The 24208-nt window shown below is 47.6% G+C and overlaps 1 protein-coding gene across 1 annotated transcript in view; it reads right to left on the bottom strand.

The window, feature by feature from the left end:
* LOC126987416 (uncharacterized) overlaps positions 1–21098 on the bottom strand; it is a 120734-nt gene extending 99636 nt beyond the window's left edge. The window contains exon 1 of the mRNA XM_050844387.1: positions 21053–21098. The gene's annotated coding sequence lies outside the window, so the exon portion shown is untranslated. The remainder of the gene's footprint in view (positions 1–21052) is intronic.
* Positions 21099–24208: the final 3110 nt, after the last annotated feature.

Below are 24208 nucleotides of genomic sequence, written 5' to 3'. Positions count from 1 at the left end.
CACACACACACACACAGTGACGGATCCAGGGGAGGGGCACCTGGTCACGTGCCCCCCAAAAAGCAAATATTATAATTTTGATAACGTAATTATCTTATTATCATTATTATTATTATTATTATTATTATTATTATTATTATTATTATTATTATTATTATTATTATTATATTTTCAAAATAAGAAAAAAATAAGAGGAAACTTTATTCTGTAATTTTACACACACACACACACGCACACACACACACACACACACACACACACACCGCTCCGGTAGCTACACCGCTCCGGTAACTCAAGGCTTCTTCCCGGTGAGGCCCGATGGTCGGCCCAAGGCTTCTTCCCGGTGGGGCCTGATAGTCGGCCCAGCCCGTTCTGGCGCAGGCGAGTGTTTATAGTGGCGCCATCTTGTGCTGGCTCATGCTGCCCCCCCGGAACTCATCTTTGAGCCTCTCTTTGGAGAGGTTATCTAGAGCCCGGGTTGATGGGTGGTCTTCAGGCCAGCATGTGGGTAGTCTTAGGCCACTCGGCGGTGACTGAAAAACCTCAGCTGTGCGGCGGCCAGGATTCGAACCCGCGTCCCTCCTGGAGCTCCTGAGCGCGGGGCCGTCACGCTAACTATTCAGCCACCACCTGCGGAATACTAGCAACAAGGATTTCCTGAGTGCTCTGCCTCTGCTGGAGATGGACGTCCCGATGCAGACAGCGCCACCTGCCCTGTATGTGGACGACGGTTCGCCTCTTCGTGGGCGCCGCGTCCACGAGAGACGTATGCACCCGACCGTGTTTCACGCTGCTGAGGTCGAGAGGCTTGATTCTCGTCCCAAGGCACGGTGAGACCCTGAGGAGCTGGAGTTGATTGCCAGCTTTGAGAAGTCCCACCCAGGTCATCCTGCCATGAATCAAGCTATCCTGAGGAGGTGCTGCTCCACCGTACCCTGGACGCCATCAAGGGCTAGAGGAGGCACCCCGACTACCAAGCTATGGTCCAGGCTGTTGTGGAGCAGTCCGAGTCGGCGCCAAGAGTGCCTCCTCTTCCGCACCCCCTGGATGTGTGCCGGCCCAACCTTGACCTCAGCCCAGGGAGCACTCCACCACCATCAACGGAGGACCCTGGCGCCGGATGCTCAACCGGTCGTATCTCAACATTTGGTCCTAAATCCGCCATTGTGGTTGCAAGTTCTGCCCTGTGCGATGTTCAAAAAACGTCCTAGGCGCCATCTTGTGACGTCAGGTCGCCCCTCAGCCTGACTGCTCGGAAGCGGGGCTAGATCCGACCAGTTACGTCCTAACCTGTCGCCATTAAAGGAGTGTTTGCCTCATCCACATCTCCACCTCTATACACAATATAAGGTACGTGTTTGCACTCCTACTTACGTATAGCTTTACATTAAGGTGGCAAGAGTCACAGGAACGCCTTTTACGCATGATGTGTGGGTTAGTTGTGGAGATTTAAGTGTAGCCGATTTAGGCGGTGGCTTGGGTGGCATACTTCAATATTTTTTAATCTCATGAAGCTCTTATAGCCTCCATACATGTGTATAGCTTTATTTCAACGTGGCAAGGTTCACAGGAACGTCTTTCACGCATGATGTGTGCATTAGTTGTGGAGATTTAGGTGTAGCCAATAAGGCTTTGGCTCGGGTGGCTTGGATTAGTATTTCTTATCCCATGCACCTGTAATAGCCTCCATACATGTGTATAGCTTTATTTCAACGTGGCAGGGGTCACATAAATGTCACCCATGCATGGTTTGTGCATTAATTGTGGAGATTTAGGTGTAGCCAATAAGGCTTTGGCTCGGGTGGCTTGGATTAATATTTCTTATCCCATGCACCTGTAATAGCCTCCATACATGTGTATAGCTTTATTTCAACGTGGCAGGGGTCACATAAAAGTCACCCATGCATGGTTTGTGCATTAATTGTGGAGATTTAGGTGTAGCCAAGAAGGCTTTGGCTCGAGTAGCTGTACTCATATTTTTTAAACATGTTTCTTTCTTTATTATTATTGTTATTTGCTTTACGTCCTCAATTTATTTTCAGATAACAGCAACATTGATATTTCTTTTCCTTTTAAGGGCCATTTAATTAGGTTACAATTATGTGTCTTAAATAATTACCGTATGTTCTAGTCCTCTCTAGTAATGTAGTTATTTCTGTGTTTCACAGATGGAGCTTGTTGCGGCATATATTTTCAATCACAGACTGTGCAGGGAAAGGAGATATCGGGATACACTCGACCCACTACATGTCAGTGATGAACACCTGGTGCAGGTGTATAGATTTCCCCGTCAGGAAATAATCAGGCTCTGTGATGAGTTGCGCCCCCACCTGGAAAGGAGAACCAGGAGGGCACATGCACTCCCAACACACACCCAGGTTCTGGCTACACTAAGGTTTTATGAGTGGCAGCTTTCAAGGTGTTATTGGAAACGGTGTTGGAATGGACCAATCAAGGGCCATTGATAAAGTAACTCAGGTACTTTGTGAAAAGGCCAGTCATGAGATAAAGATGTCAACCACAGCAATAGATATAATAGAATTTTTAAGATAGTTTTCATGCATTTCATAATGATAAATAATGGATTAATGAATTTTCAACTTCACAGGAGACAGTGCATATCCTCTGGAGCCATTCCTGATGACCCCAGTTGCACGCCCGACAACACCTGGGGAGGAACGATACAACAAGCCCTCGCAGGACAAGATGCGTTGTCGAACGGACCTTTGGGATCCTCAAGTCAAGGTGCAGGTGCCTACATAAGTCAGGAGGAAGTTTGCAGTATGACCCCAAGAAGACTACGAAGATTGCGACTTCTTGTATGCTCCTGTACAACTACTGAGTGGATCGCTGCAGAAGAAGTACCAGTTCAGCCTGTGAGAAACAACAGACAGATTCCTGGTCAAGTTGTCAGGCAGGAAATTATTAGAAACTTCTTTCCTGAGTACAGGTAGGCATATATGTAGACCTTGCAGTTAGTAATACATTACTTTCAAATGTAAATGTGCACAACTCACAGTCGGAGGCATAAGAACAAAACAAGAAATCATAATGGCCACATGTTCGGCATTCTTGATCTTAATTTATATGGCGATTATTATTAATATGTAATTAATATCAGCTTACACCTGCAGATTGCGTATGGTGCACCGGTGGAGTGGTCAGCGTGTGTACGTGGTGATCCAGAGGACCTGACTCCCACTGCAAGACTCTGAGAGTTTTCAACCATTGACAAGTGACGGAGGGTTACCAACATGCTGCCTAACAGATCTTCAGTCAACCCTAACTTCAGTGTCTTTGATCAAGAGGGGCACCACCTCCACACCACACATTCTTTTCACCTAGTTTGATACCCTACTTGTCCATCTCACATGGCCCATGTATCTCAGCATTCTGCACTCTTGGCTCCATGTCATCCTCTTCAACTTGTTGCTTCGAATAGCATAACTGGCCTCACATTCATAGAAGTGTTCAATATACCTAGGCTATAATATTATATTTAAGGACTCTTATACGAGGTATCGCGCCAGACAGAGGTGTCGAAGTAAGTCTGTCTGATGGTAGGCTGGCTGACTGCTGTCGGGACCCAAGCCAGCATGCCCTGGGGGTTGTGTGCGGGAGGAGGAAAGAGGGTAAAGGACAAATGGTGTGTGTCATTATCAGGGGTAACCACGGTGGAGCGCAAACACTGGTAGTTGTAGTCAAGGCTTAATTAAGTTGATGAGTGATGTTAGACTGAGGAGCAGGTTTTTACCACATGTTAGTGGGAACACTTGATAGTGTTGTGCTGGAAGCTTCCCCCGGGGTCTATGGGACTCCGGAAGGCTCCGGGAGGAGCGAGTAGAGGGGCGGGGAGCAAGGCCCCGCCCGCGCCCCGCGGCCAGGCACGAAGTGTTGCCAACTCGCACATATTTTTGCTACATGTTCTTGTATAATCTAATATATACTGTAACGTTCTAGACTGTACTGTTCGGTATGGATAGGAGAAGAGGGCGAGAGGAGTTAGTCCCAGTCATAGTAAGCTAGTGGTCAGTGAAGAGTCAAGAGGAATTGTACAACTAAGGAAGAATATTAAACTACAGAAGCTGTGCAAGGTGTTTCCATATCTCCTCCCACGGAGTCTCCTGATTTATGACACGGAACCCAAGTAACACGTCCGGCATAACAATAGGTTTTCTTCGTGTGTTGGTGCTACTTGTTTCTTGTGTTTACATGTTAGTTTATAATTAGACTAAGTTCTAAGTGTTATGAGCGACAATTTAGTCTTGTATGGCTGAATCCTGTCCCTTGACCCTTAGTTCATCATCAGAATCTCTAAACAAATATATTTACCTTAAGTAATAGTGTTAAAGTCACGCTACCCATATTATTTGGCAGATGATAATCCTGTGCGATAACGGTGCCTTATTAGACTTGGTAAATGAACTACTAATTTTACTCTGGTTTAAGTGATCAACAATTAATTCTACTTTGAGGTATAATTAACCAACATTATTAAGGAGTGCCCATGCCAGGCACGACATTAAGAATATTTTTCTGTTGACCAGCAGACTTACTATAGTCAAACCATTTCCAATAGTCTGTTGAGGCAGTGGCTTCTGCAGGTCCTTTCCTCCCTTCTGCTTTGCCACACAGTACCCGTTAACTATTAACTACGTTTCCTGTACAGTATGTCTCAAACTGGGCACCTGTAATGCACCACTACTTGATTTACATTTCTCAGCCCTGAGCATCTCTTTGTGGCACCACTTATCACCCCTGTGCACAGGGCAGAGTTAGTAGCCATTTCTCTTCCACACCAACTACCTTCCTGTATAGATGATTTCTCAGTAATTACTTATTTGTTGTGCTGTATCAGCTGTTACGTGCTACATCAAGCTGTAATACTCAAACTGCAGGTTAATCCAATAAAAAAGTGAATGACTAAGTCATGTGTTATTATTCCCAAGCTCCATTGGCAATGGCGAGTACACATTATATAACTGAAGCATATTACACATTCATTGAACACAATTAAAACTAACTACCCTAATCAAATTAAATGTAACCTAACCTCATCTGACCTAATTAAACTAAATATAAGGTAACCTAACATAACCTGGCCTTTATGCCTGCTCCCAAAATGAAATAAATGGAAATAAATATGATATTAATTTGAAAAATATATCTGAGGAACAAAAAGAGGGAAAATGACAAGAATTGAACTATGAAACAAGAATTGTTGGCTTCAAGATGACCTCAACTGACTAAGAATGACAAGATCTACGCAATGTGACAGGTCAGAATTGAGTCTTGAAAATGATTTCTGATGATTAAGAATGACATGATCTACTGAATGACAACAATTGTCTGCTTTGAAAATGACCTCAGCTGAAATAATATTGCATGCATTTAACCTTTTTACATCCCTCTCCAACATCCTATTCCATTCAGTCACAACTGTTACCATAATCCCTTTTCTCTTATATACATACATCACTCAAGTAGCATGTGCTCAATCATATCGTCACCCCTCTTTCACACCTACATGAATGTCACACCTTGGGACTAACACCTTGCCACCATCTGGAAGAGGATGTCCTCCTCCCGGCACCACCACACTGCACTCAACCCTCCCACCACTATCATTCCAACCTCCCACTGATGTGTTAGATCCCTGAACCCCTACCTGCTGTTCTTACAATGTGTTTATAATGTGTACATTTTAGCTTAGCGGCTGGTAAGACCAAATACACTATATTATTACTATTAACACACACACACTTGACCAATAAGCCCAGGCCACAACAGCCAGCCCAGCACAGTCACCAAAAAGATCAGACCTTTCACAGGACCCACCAACCACATGAAGCCTGGGGTGGAAAGTGAATAACAGATCATGCCGTCACAGTCACCATTTGTTCCAACAGATGAATATTTTCTGTTCTCTGTGCTACACACAGCCCTGTAACACCACCACAACAAACACTTGCACTCACACACACAGCAGAACTGAATCAGCACAGCACCTCAGGAGAAGTGGACCTTCATGTGCCTGACAATCTCACCCTTAGTCATGAAACGTTTCCCACAAACATCGCACTTGAACCCTTTATGACCAGAGTGTCTGAAGACGTGCATGTCCAATATACTCTTCAGTTTGAATCTTTTCCCACAAACTTCACACTCATGACTTCTTGCATCAGTGTGTGTAACAAGGTGTAATTTGAGGGTACCCTTCTGACTGAAACATTTCCCACAAACTTCACACTCATGATTTCTTTCACCAGTGTGTGTAAGAGTGTGTAATTTGAGGTTACACTTGTGACTGAAACATTTCCCACAAACTTCACACTCATGATTTCTTTCACCAGTGTGTGTAAGGGTGTGTTTCTTGAGGGTACCATTCTCAGTGAAACATTTTCCACAGATTTCACACTCATGATTTCTTTCACCAGTGTGTGTAAGAGTGTGTAATTTGAGGGTACCCTTCCGACTGAAACATTTCCCACAAACTTCACACTCATGATTTCTTTCACCAGTGTGTGTAAGAGTGTGTAATTTGAGGGTACCCTTCAGACTGAAACATTTCCCACAAACTTCACACTCATGATTTCTTGCACTGGTGTGTGTAAGAGTGTGTTTCTTGAGGTTACCCTTCAGACTGAAACATTTCCCACAAACTTCACACTCATGGTTTCTTTCACCAGTGTGTGTAAGGGTGTGTTTTGAGGGTACCTTCTGACTGAAACATTTCCCACAAACTTCACACTCATGATTTCTTGCACCTGTGTGTGTAAGAGTGTGTTAGTTGAGGTGACCCTTCTGACTGAAACATTTCCCACAAACTTCACACTCATGGTTTCTTGCACCAGTGTGTGTAAGGGTGTGTGTTGAGGGTACCCTTCTGACTGAAACATTTCCCACAAACTTCACACTCATGATTTCTTTCACCAGTGTGTGTAAGGGTGTGTTTCTTGAGGGTACCCTTCTGACTGAAACATTTCCCACAAACTTCACACTCATGATTTCTTGCACTGGTGTGTGTAAGGGTGTGTGTGTTGAGGGTACCCTTCTGACTGAAACATTTCCCACAAACTTCACACTCATGGTTTCTTGCACCAGTGTGTGTAAGGGTGTGATGTTTGGGGTTACCCTATTACTAAACCTTTTGCCACACTCCTGACTTTCATGAGGTCTTACACCAGAGTGTGTGGGTGTATTTGTTGAGGTCATCCTTCCCTGCATGTCTTTTCTCACACTCTTGGCTTTGGTCAGTAAACTTGCTCTCATTCTCAGATCTTCTCACACTTCTGAAATTCAAACTTCCCCCTTTGTGGATGAAGAGGCCAGCAGTTGTTGTTGTTGTTGTTGGTTGTGTTGGTGGTGTTTTTTATCACTCCTGAACCTCACACCAGTAGCAGTCTGCTCCTGCTGATCCCAGCCACTCCAGCTGCTGTCCTGCCTTGCAGCCTCCACTGCAACACTACTCTGGATGTGAGGAGTTGGCTGGCCTTGAGGAACCTCAGAGATGCTGGAGAAGGCGGCGAGGTTGCTTCAAAGCCACACTCAGTGACCAATTGAGCAGGCAAGGCGAGGGATGCACCAAGGAGTCCTGAAGTCAGCGGCAGCAGGGACGGAACAAGTACTGACCACAGCAACTGTCTCGATGCCTCACTTCAACACTAACACCAGTGGTGGACATTGGGACACAAAGTCATGTGCTGAAAAAAAAAAAAAAAAAAAGACTGGTAAGGAAACTGAAGTTGGTGGGAGGGATCAGGGCGGTGGTGGGTGCACCGAAGGCAAGCCACAGGCCACCGGGTCAGGCAAATAGTGCGTGTACTGATAATAAACTAATGCAATAATATATTCATTGATAAATATGTCTTTTGAACTAACCTAAATAAATCTGAAGCGATATTCGTAACAATACTAAGACAGAACTACACGTAAATGGACAATATCCAGCGACCAAAGCTGCAAGCTTGATAGTTTTAAGGCCTGTTAACACATTAATAGTGTAACATACCTGCCAGCATACCAACACCGTGGACGCCAGTTAAAAGCCAGCTGGGAAAATTGGGAATACCCCCTTGTACTTGGCCATGGTTATTTACCGGATCCAGTTTCTCCTCAGCCAAAACAATACCCGTAGCGGTTAATATGTTATAAGTAGCTAAGGGAAGAGAACGAGAAATACGAACCACAGCTTGAGTTGGCACCCCTGATATAAATCCACTCTAACCATATATTTTTATATATTTATACGTTACGTCTTAGAAAATAAGGGAAAATTAAGTTTAGAATCAACACACAAAAAGACAACCTCAGAAAGGCAGAGGAAGGATAGATTAATGTACAAAGCTGAAAGGCGAGAAGGAAAAGTGTTAGAACCTGGGGAAGGCCACGTCAGAGGGAAAGGTAGCGAGGCAACCGCTCCGGCTGGCATGATTCATTCTAGACTTAACCTTCCCGCACGGCGGAGGTAAGCTCACAGCTCGCTAGAGTACGGCTGCCTGGGAGTGAGAGATAGCCCTAGCCGACGTTCATTAGTGATTCATTCTAGACTTAACCTTCCCGCACGGCGGAGGTAAGCTCACAGCTCGCTAGAGTACGGCTGCCTGGGAGTGAGAGATAGCCCTAGCCGACGTTCATTAGTGATTCATTCTAGACTTAATCTTCCCGCACGGCGGAGGTAAGCTCACAGCTCGCTAGAGTACGGCTGCCTGGGAGTGAGAGATAGCCCTAGCCGACGTTCATTAGTGATTCATTCTAGACTTAATCTTCCCGCACGGCGCAGGTGGCGAGAGACAGCTGAAGGCCGGTGTCCAGGGGTAGGGAAGGCGAGTGCCCGCCATCTTGAAGCCGCCCAATTGAGTCGGGAATGGACCCAGACGCCAGTGGTTGACAAGGGTCATGCCCTCAGTCATGAGTGCCTGAACTGAGCAAAGGTAAGGGCGAGACACTCCAGTCCCTGCCGCCCCCCGGGAGACCAGCAGGCTTGTGATGGGAGTAAACGGCTCCACAACCCCCCCTGTAGGCAAGGCACGACAGCATATTGTGTAGCTCTCAGGCCTCCACCAGCCAAGGAAATTGTGTCAAATGGGTAAGGGCACCTGCTGTGTGGACGAGGGCTAACAGTGACCCCCCTGTTAGCTGTAACGGTCTGATCTTTCCCTCATACTAAACTCTTTTCTTCCTATTTTTTTATGAGTGTTTTTTGGTGTGTGCACGCCGATGCAGGAAGTTGATATCGGATTGTCTAGCCAATCGGGCGGTAGCCCTGTGATATATACCTACATATGTTCATCTCTCTCGTGTGTAACATTTATCCATAAGAATGTTAGGGATTAGAAGAAAGGTTTTCACAGTTATAAACAAAACATGCTACACTTCCCTCGTCTAGTGAGGATTATTGTAAGGGGGAAGGGAACTTGGGAAACAAACCAATAAATTGTATTCTGCCTATGTCCTGTATTAATGCATACAGCCTTCCTAGCCTACGTGCAGTCTCGCAATCTCCTCCACCACGACCTCCAAAGGTAACCACGACCCCACACTACCAAACTTTGGACTGAGGATACCATCTACCTCAAGGAACAACCCATAGTAAGCTGGGGAGCGACGGACACTATCTACCAGGTGGGACAGTTGTTAAGGTCAAGTGTTACCTGGCCTGCAAGGGCAGGGAGAGTCTGGGGACTAACCAGTTAGTTTAGTTCCGTCCCACCTGGTTCATAGAACTGCCGTTCCTCGCTTACAGGCTTTGGGGGTTGTGCCATATTACAACCTCCTGGTGGCAGCTTACAGAGAGAGAACAGCAGGGAATCGAACCCAGCCGTACACTCTCTGTGAGGCTGAGGAATAATAGCGTCACTATTCTTCCTCTTCCTCCCCTTTTTTTATTTTTCAACCTGTTATGACCAGGGTCGAACCTGGGACTGTTACAATAGCGTTTGGCAACTCAGCGCTCTTGCCTGCTCCGCGGAACTTTCACGGCGCCCACCACGCCAGTGTCCGTTGGACTTTTGCAGAGAGAGGAGTTATGTACCATTATGAGAGGATAGCCTGTAGTATAGTGTAAAAATCCACGGTACAAATATATACCAAATCGCGGACCACTAATATTTTTTCCCTCTGCCGCGTATTGGTGCACCAATGTACCAGGCATGGGTTGGCGCATATATGTACCAGTTCGCGACGCACTGACGATATAGTCTTGTTCTGCTATTTGGTGCAGTTTTTATGATTATTATACGAGTTTGTGTCGATACAATATCTTACATTCTGATGAGCTGTACATAAAAAAACTATTAATAATGTTTTTTCCCTCCTTTTCAACAGAAATGAACCCGACCGTCTTTTAAGGAGGGCGATCGGATACCTCATTTGGTGATTCAGATGATTCAGGTTTTTTGTCAGTTCAGATGACCCAGATGATGAGCTCTCCGAGGAAAGTGACGAGTTAGAAACAGATGAAGAGCAGGATGGGGAACATTATTTTCTTCTCTGTTATGAGCAAAATTTTAATTTATCAGGAATTTTTTTTTTTTACATTATTTGCGGAGTGGTATTTCCCTCTACAGTTCAGTAAAATACACTATAATAAATCAAACATTGGGATAATCTAATATTCCAAGTACTAGTAAGTAGTGATCTGGAGCATTATTTTTTGTTATGAAAGTAAAATTTTTATTTATTAGGAATTTTTTTTTTTTTTTTTTTTTTTTACGTTGTTTGATATGAGGGGCATTTGCCTCTACAGTTGATTACTGTTACATAATGAAATGCTTATATTTTGAAGCAAAATTTAACCAAACTTTAAATTTATTTTGGATGCCTTTACATAGCTATATATTTATTACCTTATCATTTTCAACTTATTACCTGGTACCATTGCAACACATCTGCAGTCATAATAAATACAAATTTACCCACAAATTGTTTATATACTCATGTTTGTAAAAGTTTATAGAAAGGGCTATTCGGGCCACAGATGTACCAATATGCAACAAGTGAAACATCTGCTCAGCACACTGGCGGCCCAGTAAGTGAACAAGGTATAAACAATCATATGTGAACATTTCATGACAATCAAATGAATACAAATGGCAAGACACATGAAATGGAAAAAAAAATCTTAAGGACCCAAAATCTTGAAAATTTGTTTTTTACACTTCAAAAAATTTCACAAAATCGACAAAATGTCTGACAGTTTTTTGTAAGGTATCAATATAATCTACAACTAAACGGCAATTTTTCTCAGTTTGTACATTTTTTTAAAATGTAAAAAGAAAACGGGAGAGAAAGTGGAGAAAATTATTAGTGAAAATGAATTTCAATTTTTTTAAGCCAGAGCAAAAAATGAAAAAAATTACAAAATGATAAATGTAGATCTATACACAAAGTTTCTATGGTATATTTTTTTCAACTAAAGTCTGTGAAACAAAAATAAGATTTTATGCTTTGTTTGAGTCTCCTCTACACATTCACCCAAATTTCACAAAATTCACAGAATGTCATACACTTACACCAACAAACAACATACTAAAATTTCAAAGCCATAGGACATACTGTGTGCCCAGGAGGGACCCCCCCGGGCGCCCTCCTTAACCCGAGAACGTGGGCAGACCCTTTTTTAGGCTTTCACGAGTCGTGGCTGTGGTACGGTGGACCCTAAAAAGGGCTCACCATAAAACGCCTAATTCGAGCTAATTGTAGGCGGTGGTGGCATAGCGCAACCCTACGGTCTACGGCCTACAGGTTTATAAGGCAGTGAGGCCGCTGATTGGGTGAGCGCCAGCGATGACGTCATTGGACTCCCAGCGAATCACAAGCGTGTTTTCAGAGCTCACCCAATTTTCCAAGGTACGTATTTTGAGATAACAAGGGGGGGGCAGCATGACCCAATTATAATGGCACCACTATAAACAGTTGCCTGCGCCATGACAGGCTCGGGGCCGACCATTAGGCTCAGATGGATAGTTTACCGGCGCCATAAGCCACATAAAAAAAATCAAAAAAATCCACGGGTCGGAACAAATAAGCGCTTTTTCAGTGTTTTTAATACCTTGAGTTTCGCGACCCTCGAGTTTAGCGCTACACCTTCGGAACGAAGCGAGCACGAAACTGGAGAGGGTACTGTAGTCATAACATAAATACTGGCCTAAGGCAAAAACCTTCTCTTTCATCGTACTTTTATTTATCCTCAAATGTACACATTTCCATTTTTTGTGGGTAATAAATAGCCATAGGAAGAGTGGTGGTTGGCCCAAGCCCGACGTGGTGCAGGCAAGTGTTTATACTGGCGCCGTCTATTCTTGGCTCATGCTGCGCCCGGAAGCTCATTCTTGATTTCCCTTTGACAGTTCCTTTAGAGTCCACGTTGATGGGTGGTCTTCAGGACAGCATGTGGGTGGTCTTGGGCCACTCGGCGGTGACTGAAAAATCCCAGGTGGTAGCGGCGGATTCGAACCCAAATCATCCACGACGCAGTGAATACTGGACCGGCACGCTAACCACTCAGCCACCGCCTTGGATACCAACAGAAAAATGATGTATTTGTTATGGGTTGTCTTAAAATACCTATGTGTAAAGAAGGCGACGCAATGTCCCTCCCCCTTCCTCCACCAGCAGTGGGCAGCGGCTGTCAGTCATGGCAGGCCACAGAAATTTTAGGGCTGGGTTAGGTTAGGTTAGGACAACAACATGTCTTTGAACAAAATAAAGTTGAATTAATAAGATATGGGGAAAATGGCCACCTCAAGATCACAGTACCAGGTGAAAGGTCAAGAAATTGCAGAGAAGAGCTCCGTACATGACCTGGGGTACTAGTTAGTAATAACTTTTCACCCACTGAGCACATTGACATCACAAGGACGGCCAGCAGGATGACAGGATGGATACTCTGCACCTTCAAGACGAGGGAACCTGAACACCTCCTCCCGCTCTGTAAGTCCCTGGTGTTGTCGAAAATGGAATACCTGTGCCATCTGTGGTCCCCACACAAAATGTACAATACCAAGCGACTGGAACAGACACAAAGGGTCTTCACAAGGAAGCTGAACTCAATGAAAATCTGAGTTACTGGGACAGGCTCAAGACTCTGCAACTCTACTCCCTCCAAAGACGAAGAGATAGTACTACATAATTAACACTGAAGAAGCAAGTGCCTAACCCATCACCACAAACTGAAGGAGGGATAACACGCCAGACACACCCCAATTTGGCCGCACCTGCCCCAGGACATCCATTGAAACAGTCAGTCAATGTCTTAGGTCCATACATGCTGCCAGCTTTACCAACGAGGGACCAAGACTATTCAACTGCCTGCCCAGGGACATCAGGGACACCTCAAACTGCAGCATGGAGACCTTCAGGAGAAAATTTGACCTGTTTCGGCAGGGGATCCCTCATGAGCCCCTGTCCTACACACACGACTACTCCAAGGGGGCAGAGAGTAGCTCCTCCCTGACCAGCTGAGGCACATTAGGGGCCGCTTTCACAGTCATTTTGTTTGTTTTATCGTTACAAATAGCGGTGATTGCCGCATAGTATTTCCACGTAAACTGGCCTATGGGGTAGTGGCGGCTGCGGGGTGAGCCCAGCCCTGCACCTTACCACACACTCTCACCACCTCTCACCTCCTCTACCCCTACCCCATCGGCCTGTTTCACGTGTAAAACTATGCGTTGATCACCGCCATTGGTAACGATCAAAACAAACAAAGTGAAAGCGGCCCTAGGAGTAGGGCACAGTGTAGGGGCGGTGGACCCCAAGTCGCCCAAAGTGAACATCACCTACACTGCAACAAGACAAGACCCATAACTTAAAATACAGTTAGTTCCGTATTGAGAGTAAGATGTTGGTATTTTCCTGAGGTCAGGGTGGCAACCCACACACGTGGCCCGTCCACACCCTGGCCCTCCGCTCATTCCTGTCCCAAGTGTACCCGTCCACACCCTGGCCCTCCCCTCCTTCCTGTCCCAAGTGTACCCGTCCACACCCTGGCCCTCCGCTCCTTCCTGTCCCAAGTGTACCTGTCCACAAACTGGCCCTCCCTCCTTCCTGTCCAAAGTGTACCCGTCCATACCCTGGCCCTCCCTCCTTCCTGTCCCAAGTGTACCCGTCCACACCCTGGCCCTCCCTCCTTCCTGTCCCAAGTGTACCTGTCCACACCCTGGCCCTCCCTCCTTCCTGTCCCAAGTGTACCTGTCCACACCCTGGCCCTCCCCTCCTTGCTGTCCCAAGTGGAGCCCGTCCACACCCTGGCCCTGCGCTCCTTCCTGTCCCAAGTACAGCCTGTCCACACCCTGGCCCTCCCCTCCTTCCTGTCCAAAGTACAGCCCGTCCACACCCTGGCCTCCGCTCCTTCCTGTCCCAAGTGTACCTGTCCACACCCTGGCCCTCCGCTCATTCCTGTCCCAAGTGTACCTGTCCACACCCTGGCCCTCCCTCCTTCCTGTCCCAAGTGTACCTGTCCACACCCTGGCCCTCCCTCCTTCCTGTCCCAAGTGTACCTGTCCACACCCTGGCCCTCCGCTCCTTCCTGTCCCAAGTGTACCCGTCCACACCCTGGCCCTCCACTCCTTCCTGTCCCAAGTGTACCTGTCCACACCCTGGCCCTCCCTCCTTCCTGTCCCAAGTGTACCTGTCCACACCCTGGCCCTCCCTCCTTCCTGTCCCAAGTGTACCTGTCCACACCCTGGCCCTCCGCTCCTTCCTGTTCCACCACAGCCCGTCCACACCCTGGCTCTCCCCTCCTTCCTGTCCCAAGTGTACCCATCCACACCCTGGCCCTCCCCTCCTTCCTGTCCCAAGTGTACCCGTCCACACCCTGGCCCTCCCCTCCTTCCTGTCCCAAGTGTACCCGTCCACACCCTGGCCCTCCCCTCCTTCCTGTCCCAAGTGTACCCGTCCACACCCTGGCCCTCCGCTCCTTTCTGTCCCAATTACAGCCCGTCCACACCCTGGCCCTCCCCTCCTTCCTGTCCCAATTACAGCCTGTCCACACCCTGGCCCTCCCCTCCTTCCTGTCCCAATTACAGCCCGTCCACACCCTGGCCCTCTGCTCCCCAGCAAACATGGGGTTATTGGGCCAGCATCGGCTACTGTCGGGGTTGTGTCGGCAGCGGCGGCTGAGTGACTGTTGCAGCAAACCGCTTCGTTAGCGGTGTCGGCCTTACATCAGTAAATGTTAATTGAACCAATTAATACTAAAACCAAATTGGCCCGATACAGTTTGCCTCATATTTGCCTCAATCATGAGCTAATGTATAACACTGCATTTATGCAAACATACAAAAAAATGGATTATCCGTTTTCCGATCGGGATTACAGGCAGCGAACGTTCAAGATCAAGATCAAGTTCAACTTTTCCCGCTTAAATATTGTTTACGTTGTAAAACGGCTCATCCAAGAAGCCGTCCCGTCATCGTTGAACAATTTACCACTCTACACACAAGTGGTGAGTTATCTTTGATAAATCTTTGAAAGATGAAGTCTTCAAAGTGGACATTAGCCCAAAAAGCTAAGAGAAAATGTTGTCAGTATCCATATACAAGCCAACCCAAACACGCCCAACGATCTATCCCTCGTCAATGTGTCAATCTTGCACACACTACTACTGACTCTGGGTGATGGTGATGATGATGTGATATTGTCATGTGAAGGGAAGCAGGATGTAGATTGTGGAGCTCAGCAGGTGTTAAATACAGATGATCACAAAAGAAAAGGGCGTCTGTAAATCACTTATCTTCAGACCAGAAGTCAAAATAGCTATAGGTTCTTAAGCTAACAATTATTTAACAGCAAGTTAAATCATTCTTAAGCTGTTGGAGAGCAAAATAAAGCCCTGGGCAAAAAAATACAAAACCTCCAAGCTAGTATTTTGTCTGTTTGGGCCGCTCAGGAGACTGCGGCCCCCGGCACATTTGCCCCTCAGTGGTCACACACACCACACACAGATGCAAACCTTAAAACCTTACCAGCAAAGGGTAAATACATTTTTTTCTACCAGCAGGTACCACGTTTGGACATTTGGCTCCAAACGACAGCCAGTATTATTTTTTCCCGAAATAGAAAAGAGGATCCGAGTTAAGTCCAACAGTACTTGTCTCTGAGTCACCGCCAGAGAGCCAATATGGTCCCTTGAGCTATGAAAAGGATACAGGACATTAGGTTCATTCTGTTTCCTGTTTTATTAATTTTTCACAGATAATGACAATTTTTCTTGGCAAAATGAAGAAATAGTTGAGGAAAAGTATCAAAAATAATGTTTTCCTGCATGAGTTGAGGGAGATATTTTTTTCAGGAGTACAGTGCATCAATTACGCTATAAAAAGGATGTGGAATTTAGGGCGAGATTCCCACGTGTGTGTTTGTGTGTGTGTTTACCTAGTTGTAAGGAAAAGAGCCATACTTAGCCTCATGCTGTCATCCCGTCTATATCTTTTTCTATCCAACTTTGTCTTAAATTCATGTATTGTTTTTGCACACACAATCTCATGAAGTTCATTTCAAGCTGTTATACTTCTATGTGGAAAACTGTGTGTTTCTTTGTCTTTTCTGAATGTCGTCTTTTTCAGTTTCTTGCTATGCCCTCTTCTACCACTTAACGTCCTTCGTCACTAGGTCTTCTCTATCAATCTTCTCCATATCCTGTGTGTGTGTGTGTGTGTGTGTGTGTGTGTGTGTGTGTGTGTGTGTGTGTGTGTGTGTGTGTGTGTGTGTGTGTGTGTAGAGGGAGAGATGTATCTCACCATGATGCTGTGATTTGTCTGTTGTATAGTATAGAGGGAGAGATGTATCTCACCATGATGCTGTGATTTGTCTGTTGTATAGTATAGAGGGAGAGATGTATCTCACCATGATGCTGTGATTTGTCTGTTGTATAGTAAAGAGGGAGAGATGTATCTCACCATGATGCTGTGATTTGTCTGTTGTATAGTATAGAGGGAGAGATGTATCTCACCATGATGCTGTGATTTGTCTGTTGTATAGTATAGAGGGAGAGATGTATCTCACCATGATGCTGTGATTTGTCTGTTTCATAGTATAGAGGGAGAGATGTATCTCACCATGATGCTGTGATTTGTCTGTTTCATAGTATAGAGGAGAGAGGTATCTCACCATGATGCTGTGATTTGTCTGTTGTATAGTATAGAGGGAGAGATGTATCTCACCATGATGCTGTGATTTGTCTGTTGTATAGTATAGAGGGAGAGATGTATCTCACCATGATGCTGTGATTTGCTTTTGATTTCTTATGGAAAGAATATATTTTGCATCATATAATGATTATCGTCTTATTTATAGCACTTATATGACACATTCTAGCAGTAAATTAGCTCACACTTTGCCAATCTTAAATCTTGCCAGTGTAAGACATATCAAGGTCAAACAGCACCATGTCAAGCAAAGTTGAAAGGTTGAGTGCTTGATATGAAGCAGCAAAATTACATTTTGTATTTGAGTTGCATTTTTCATGTCGATCCTTAGGTCTGACAATCTTTGGGTTCACGGATGTTATAATTTGCATTCATTTATTTTTCATGGATGCTTGCAATATGTGTCCAGTCATATAACCACCATTATTGAATGTGGTCAAAGTTACTATGCAACATAGATCATTTTTTGGCCTCATTATTTAATAAGATACTATTGTATTATCAAAGATCTAAAATGATCCAAAGAAAATGGATGACAAATTATAGCATCTGTTAGAACCCTAACACTTGAAAATCCAGAATACTGGCATAATATGATTTGATAATCCCATTTCAGTGTTGTGTTTGCAGTTATTTGTTGTCTGGATTTCATTGTGATTTTAACTGTTCTCAATACCACCTTTGCTGAGTTGTGATTTTCCTTTGCCTTCTTGAAGCTTCATCTCATTGACTGTGTATGTCATTAGAAAACAACGTTATGGAGGAACAGCGTCTGTTACTTCATAAGGTCTTCTTCTGATGACATACACAGTCAATGAGAGGAAGCTTTGAGAAGGCAAAAGGAAAATCACAGCTGCAAAGCAGGGTGGTAATGGAAACAGTTGGTCTATATTGGCCTGCAACCAGCTCAGAATTGGGCCGGCATTGGTATTAATAGAAGGCTGCATAGGCCCAGTATTGGCTGCAGTATGGTTACGGAATGCCAATATAGATCTGTTTCTGGCACGCAGCTTAACTGATTCAGGCCCGGGCTGCAAACATATATCGGCAAGTAAATGGCCCGCAGTTGGGCCCATTACTACGTGATGGCTTACTGATTCAAAACCGATTTGGTTTATGATGACTTGCCAGCACTGGCAAGATGCAGGCCTGGCATAACCATGTTTGCTGGGTCCTTCCTGTCCCTAGTATAGCCTGTCCACACCCAGGCCCTCCCTCCTTCCTGTCCCAAGGGTAGCCTGTCCACACCATTGACCACGGCTCCTTCCTGTCCCAAGTGTAGCCCGTCCACACCCTGGCCCTCCCCTCCTTCCTGTCCCAAGTGTAGCCCGTCCACACCCTGGCCCTCCGCTCCTTCCTGTCCCAAGTGTAGCCCGTCCACACCCTGGCCCTCCCCTCCTTCCTGTCCCAAGTGTAGCCCGTCCACACCCTGGCCCTCCCCTCCTTCCTGTCTCAAGTGTAGCCCGTCCACACCCTGGCCCTCCGATCCTTCCTGTCCCAAGTGTAGCCCGTCCACACCCTGGCCCTCCGCTCCTTCCTGTCCCAAGTGTAGCCCGTCCACACCCTGGCCCTCCGCTCCTTCCTGTCCCAAGTGTAGCCCGTCCACACCCTGGCCCTCCGCTCCTTCCTGTCTCAAGTGTAGCCCGTCCACACCCTGGCCCTCCGCTCCTTCCTGTCCCAAGTGTAGCCCGTCCACACCCTGGCCCTCCGCTCCTTACTGTCCCAAGTGTAGCCCGTCCACACCCTGGCCCTCCCCTCCTTCCTGTCCCAAGTGTAGCCTGTCCACACCCTGGCCCTCCACTACTTCCTTTCCCAAGTGTAGCCCGTCCACACCCTGGCCCTCCGCTCATTCCTGTCCCAAGTACAGCCCATCCACACCCTGGCCCTCCTCCTTCCTGTCCCAAGTGTAGCCTGTCCACACCCTGGCCCTCCCTCCTTCCTGTCCCAAGTACAGCCTGTCCACACCCTGGCCCTCCCTCCTTCCTGTCCCAAGTGTAGCCCGTCCACACCCTGGCCCTCCGCTCCTTCCTGTCCCAAGTACAGCCCGTCCATACCCTGGCCCTCCCCTCCTTCCTGTCCCAAGTGTAGCCCGTCCACACCCTGGCCCTCCGCTCCTTCCTGTCCCAAGTACAGCCCGTCCACACCCTGGCCCTCATCTCCTTCCTGTCCCAAGTGTAGCCCGTCCACACCCTGGCCCTCCCCTCCTTCCTGTCCCAAGTGTAGACCATCAACACCCTGGCCCTCCCTCCTTCCTGTCCCAAGTGTAGCCTGTCCACACCCTGGCCCTCCCTCCTTCCTGTCCCAAGTACAGCCCGTCCACACCCTCGCCCTCCCCTTCTTCCTGTCCCAAGTGTAGCCCGTCCACACCCTGGCCCTCCCCTCCTTCCTGTCCCAAGTGTAGCCCGTCCACAACCTGGCCCTCCACTCCTTCCTGTCCCAAGTGTAGCCCATCCACACCCTGGCCCTCCCCTCCTTCCTGTCCCAAGTGTAGCCCATCCACACCCTGGCCCTCCCTCCTTCCTGTCCCAAGTGTAGCCTGTCCACACCCTGGCCTCCCTCCTTCCTGTCCCAAGTGTAGCCTGTCCACACCCTGGCCCTCCCCTCCTTCCTGTCCCAAGTGTAGCCCGTCCACACCCAGGCCCACCCCTCCTTCCTGTCCCAAGTGTACCCGTCCACACCCTGGCCTTCCCCTCCTTCCTGTCCCAAGTGTAGCCCGTCCACACCCTGGCCCTCCGCTCCTTCCTGTCCCAAGTACAGCCCGTCCACACCCTGGCCCTCCCCTCCTTCCTGTCCCAAGTACAGCCCGTCCAAACCCTGGCCCTCATCTCCTTCCTGTCCCAAGTGTAGCCCGTCCACACCCTGGCCCTCCCTTCCTTCCTGTCCAAAGTGTAGCCCGTCCACACCCTGGCCCTCCCCTCCTTCCTGTCCCAAGTGTAGCCCGTCCACATCCTGGCCCTCCTCCTTCCTGTCCCAAGTGTAGCCCGTCCACACCCTGGCCCTCCCCTCCTTCCTGTCCCAAGTGTAGCCCGTCCACACCCTGGCCCTCCCCTCCTTCCTGTCCCAAGTGTAGCCCGTCCACAACCTGGCCCTCCACTCCTTCCTGTCCCAAGTGTAGCCCATCCACACCCTGGCCCTCCCTCCTTCCTGTCCCAAGTGTAGCCCATCCACACCTGGCCCTCCCTCCTTCCTGTCCCAAGTGTAGCCTGTCCACACCCTGGCCCTCCCTCCTTCCTGTCCCAAGTGTAGCCTGTCCACACCCTGGCCCTCCCTCCTTCCTGTCCCAAGTGTAGCCCGTCCACACCCTGGCCCTCCCTCCTTCCTGTCCCAAGTGTGCCTGTCCACACCCTGGCCCTCCCTCCTTCCTGTCCCAAGTGTAGCCCGTCCACACCCTGGCCCTCCCTCCTTCCTGTCCCAAGTGTGGCCTGTCCACACCCTGGCCCTCCCTCCTTCCTGTCCCAAGTGTAGCCTGTCCACACCCTGGCCCTCCCTCCTTCCTGTCCCAAGTGAAGCCCGTCCACACCCTGGCCCTCCCTCCTTCCTGTCCCAAGTGTAGCCTGTCCACACCCTGGCCCTCCCTCCTTCCTGTCCCAAGTGTAGCCTGTCCACACCCTGGCCCTCCCTCCTTCCTGTCCCAAGTGTAGCCTGTCCACAACCTGGCCCTCCACTCCTTCCTGTCCCAAGTGTGGCCTGTCCACACCCTGGCCCTCCCCTCCTTCCTGTCCCAAGTGTAGCCCGTCCACACCCTGGCCCTCCCTCCTTCCTGTCCCAAGTGTAGCCTGTCCACACCCTGGCCCTCCCTCCTTCCTGTCCCAAGTGTAGCCTGTCCACACCCTGGCCCTCCCTCCTTCCTGTCCCAAGTGTAGCCCGTCCACACCCTGGCCCTCCACCACCCGCACACTCACCCTGGGGGCCTGCACGCCGAGGGGCTCCTCCTCCTCCACGAGAAACACTGCCGGGCACTTCACTTCAGGGCACGCGGCGGACCTCGACCTTGATCTTGATGTCACAGGGGACTTGTTTGCTTCCTCCTCCTCTTCTTCTTCTTCTTATGCTAAGTAGGTGGGTGTACCGACCCTTTGAAGATAGACAGAATGTGTTTGAATGGAGAATAACAAACAGAAATGGAGAGGGGTTTGAGGGATGTAAGAAAGTGGAAGAATGTGATAGATATGGCAGTTAAAGATGAGGGATTGAGCAAGTGGAAGAATGAGATGGAAAGAAAGGAAACTCTCGACTGGTATAGGGAGAAAGAGGCCCCAAAGTGTGAGGTGTGGTATGAGTGAAGCCTGGGAGGTGATCTTCTTTTCCGTGCTAGAGCGCAGTGTCTGGATGTGAATGCAAGGAACTATAGATGGTCTGAGTCCCGCAGCAAAGTGTGCCAGATGTGTGATAGGGGTGTGGACGAGACTGTGCAGCATGTAGTGCTGGAATGCAAGAAGTATGACAGGGAGAGAACGAAGATGATGCATGTGTTTTTGAGCGAGATGGGACGTGATGTAAACGGGAGGACTGGAAGGGAGTGGATGGTGCTGCTGCTGGGGCTCAGTGGAGAGACGAGTGGACGAGTGATTGAGGCAGTGAAAGAGTTCTTGGAAGGCATGTGGCGTGAAAGATGTAGGGAATGATATCTTGCCCCGAGAACATTGACTTCCCGCATGTTTTTTTTTTTTTGTTTTCTTTTCACAGGAGCTGCCGATACAAAGGCCTGGCTGGGGAGAAATCCCGAGCCACCTGTGACATCAAGATCAAGATCAAGATCAAGATTATAGCTTCTTGGCTCCTTGATTGTTTCACTTTTCTGTCTCCCTATATTCAGACTTTCCGATTTTATCCTTTCCGATTGACCTATTTTCCCATTTCTTTATTTTATTTCCCTGTTTTCTTCTTTTCCCTTCTCCTCTTGTTTATCTGCAACAATAAACTATCAATCAATCAAATCTCCTCTTTGCACATCTTCTTAGGTCCTTCTTGATTCTTTATTTTTTCTGTGTACCTAGATTCAGATTTTCCTGTTTTCCTCTTCTGATTTAGTACATATTTTTTCCCATTTTTCTTTTATTTCCGTATTTTCTTCTTTTGTGACGATCTGCTTCTTTTTTCTCTTCTTCACACTATATTCAGGTTTTCCTATTTTCCGATTTGCCTATTTTTCCTATTTTTCTTCTTTTCTTTCTAATTGGAGACTTTTTATACCCTAAGTTGTTGTCTTTTTATGCATTTTATTTATGGTCTTTTATTTCTTGTATTTTCTTTTCCTTACGCTTAGTTTTATCCTTGGAGGAATAATACATGGAGTGGCCCTCAGCGGGTCGCTCTCTTGGAGGAAGATTCTTCCTCCTCTTGAGCAGGCATTGCCTAACTTTGTAATAACTACCGATGAAGTCCTTAAAGCTCTCCAGTCCCTTAAAACAAATACAAGCCCCGGACCTGACAACGTATATCCTATACTGCTTAACCCTAGAATGGAAACCGTTTGCCGTTTGGCACAAAAATTAAGGGGTTTTTGAAACTCGCGCTCACTGTGGTTAACCTTGGCCGAATTTTTCAACTCATTCACGGGCATGTATTAGTGCGTCGGGTGCCCTGTTGAGGAGAGGGTATCACAGTCCTCTGCTCCTTCTCACTTCTCTGGTATGAGTGCCCCGTGTGCCATTCGGCACAGCGTTTCCAGTAACGTTATTTTTGTTGTCAAATGAAGTTTTGGAAGTGGCCATTTTGACCCAGGTGTGACGACATGTAGGAATTTTTTTGGGGGGTGAGTATACATTAGCCTTTGTACTTCACAAAAACACTATATACAGAAGTTTTTTTTATTCGGTGATGCGTGATAACGTCCATGTTACGAGACAGATCGTTCAGTGAGTATGACTTGGCAGCATTTCTTTGGTGTGAGGACGTGCTTTCATCACGTTGCAAGCAGGAGAATCGCCATTTTCCTTTGTCATTCGGTACATGGTTTCCTGGCGCCGTATGTTCAACCGGTCGTATCTCACCATTTGGTCCTAATTCCTCCATTGTGGTCGCATGTGCTGCTCCGTACGTGCGATGTTCAAACAAAGACTACATATAAAAGAAAGACAGGAAAGCTGAACGAAACTCTGTGAGCAGCTGGCGTCGGCTCGCTAGATGGCCTTGGTGTAATACCGACACCCAGGACCAAGACCAAGACCCCAAGACATGAAAACAGCCGTGGCTGCCCCCAATGACACCCTGGAGGACAGGGGAGTCAAGGCAACAGCCGTGGCTGCCCCCAAGGAGGACCATGTGGAGAGAGAGGTTCGGACTGCTGAGACCCCCAAGGAAAGACCAGACCAAGCGACAGAAACAGCAAGGCCTCGACGAACAACAGAAATGAAGGTGAAGAGGGCCCCCATCCGCATCATAGGAGACAGTATGATGAAGAACGCTCACTGGCACGTTAAATGCAACATGGACGGCAGTGGCTGCATCATCATGAGTGGTGCTCAGATGAGGAACATCAAGAAAAGAGTGCAGCATGATGCGGCCGACTTGAAAGACGGACTGCTGATCGTCCAGGGTGGTGGGAACGCCCTGGAGTACGTCGGACAGGAAGACACAGTGAAGGACGTAGTAGACTCTGTGAAGGCAGTGGAAGGAAAAGGAATGAAGGTTGCAGTTGTGGGAATTATGAGACGCCCAAGGGAAGGACCACAGTACGAGAGACTGCGCCGATCTACCAACAAGAGGATCCAAGAAGAAATGATGAAGATGAAGATTGAATGGACGCGAGGGAAGAAGGGCGACGTCAGCTTCATCGACATGGATGGAGTCCTGAGGGGAGACGCAGCGTTCGACGTGGATGGCGTGCACCTGGGCAGCAACGGGAACAGAAGGATGGGGGAGCGCCTGCGTGAATGGGTGCGGATGAAGTCGCTGTATGCAGTGGAGACAGTATGAACGGGTATAAATGACCTAACACGGAGGAGTGGGTACACAACCCAATCAAGTGAAGGCATGAAGATTGAATGTTTGAATGTGAGAGGCTGGGGCGTGGGCAAACTTGAGGGCATGAGTAAGGAACTGGATGAATGGAAATA

Source organism: Eriocheir sinensis, chromosome 64 (assembly GCF_024679095.1).
Source record: "Eriocheir sinensis breed Jianghai 21 chromosome 64, ASM2467909v1, whole genome shotgun sequence".
Lineage (NCBI taxonomy): Eukaryota > Metazoa > Arthropoda > Malacostraca > Decapoda > Varunidae > Eriocheir > Eriocheir sinensis.
The sequence above is the reverse complement of the archived record's forward strand: the minus strand, read 5'-3'. Positions and strand labels throughout refer to the sequence as shown.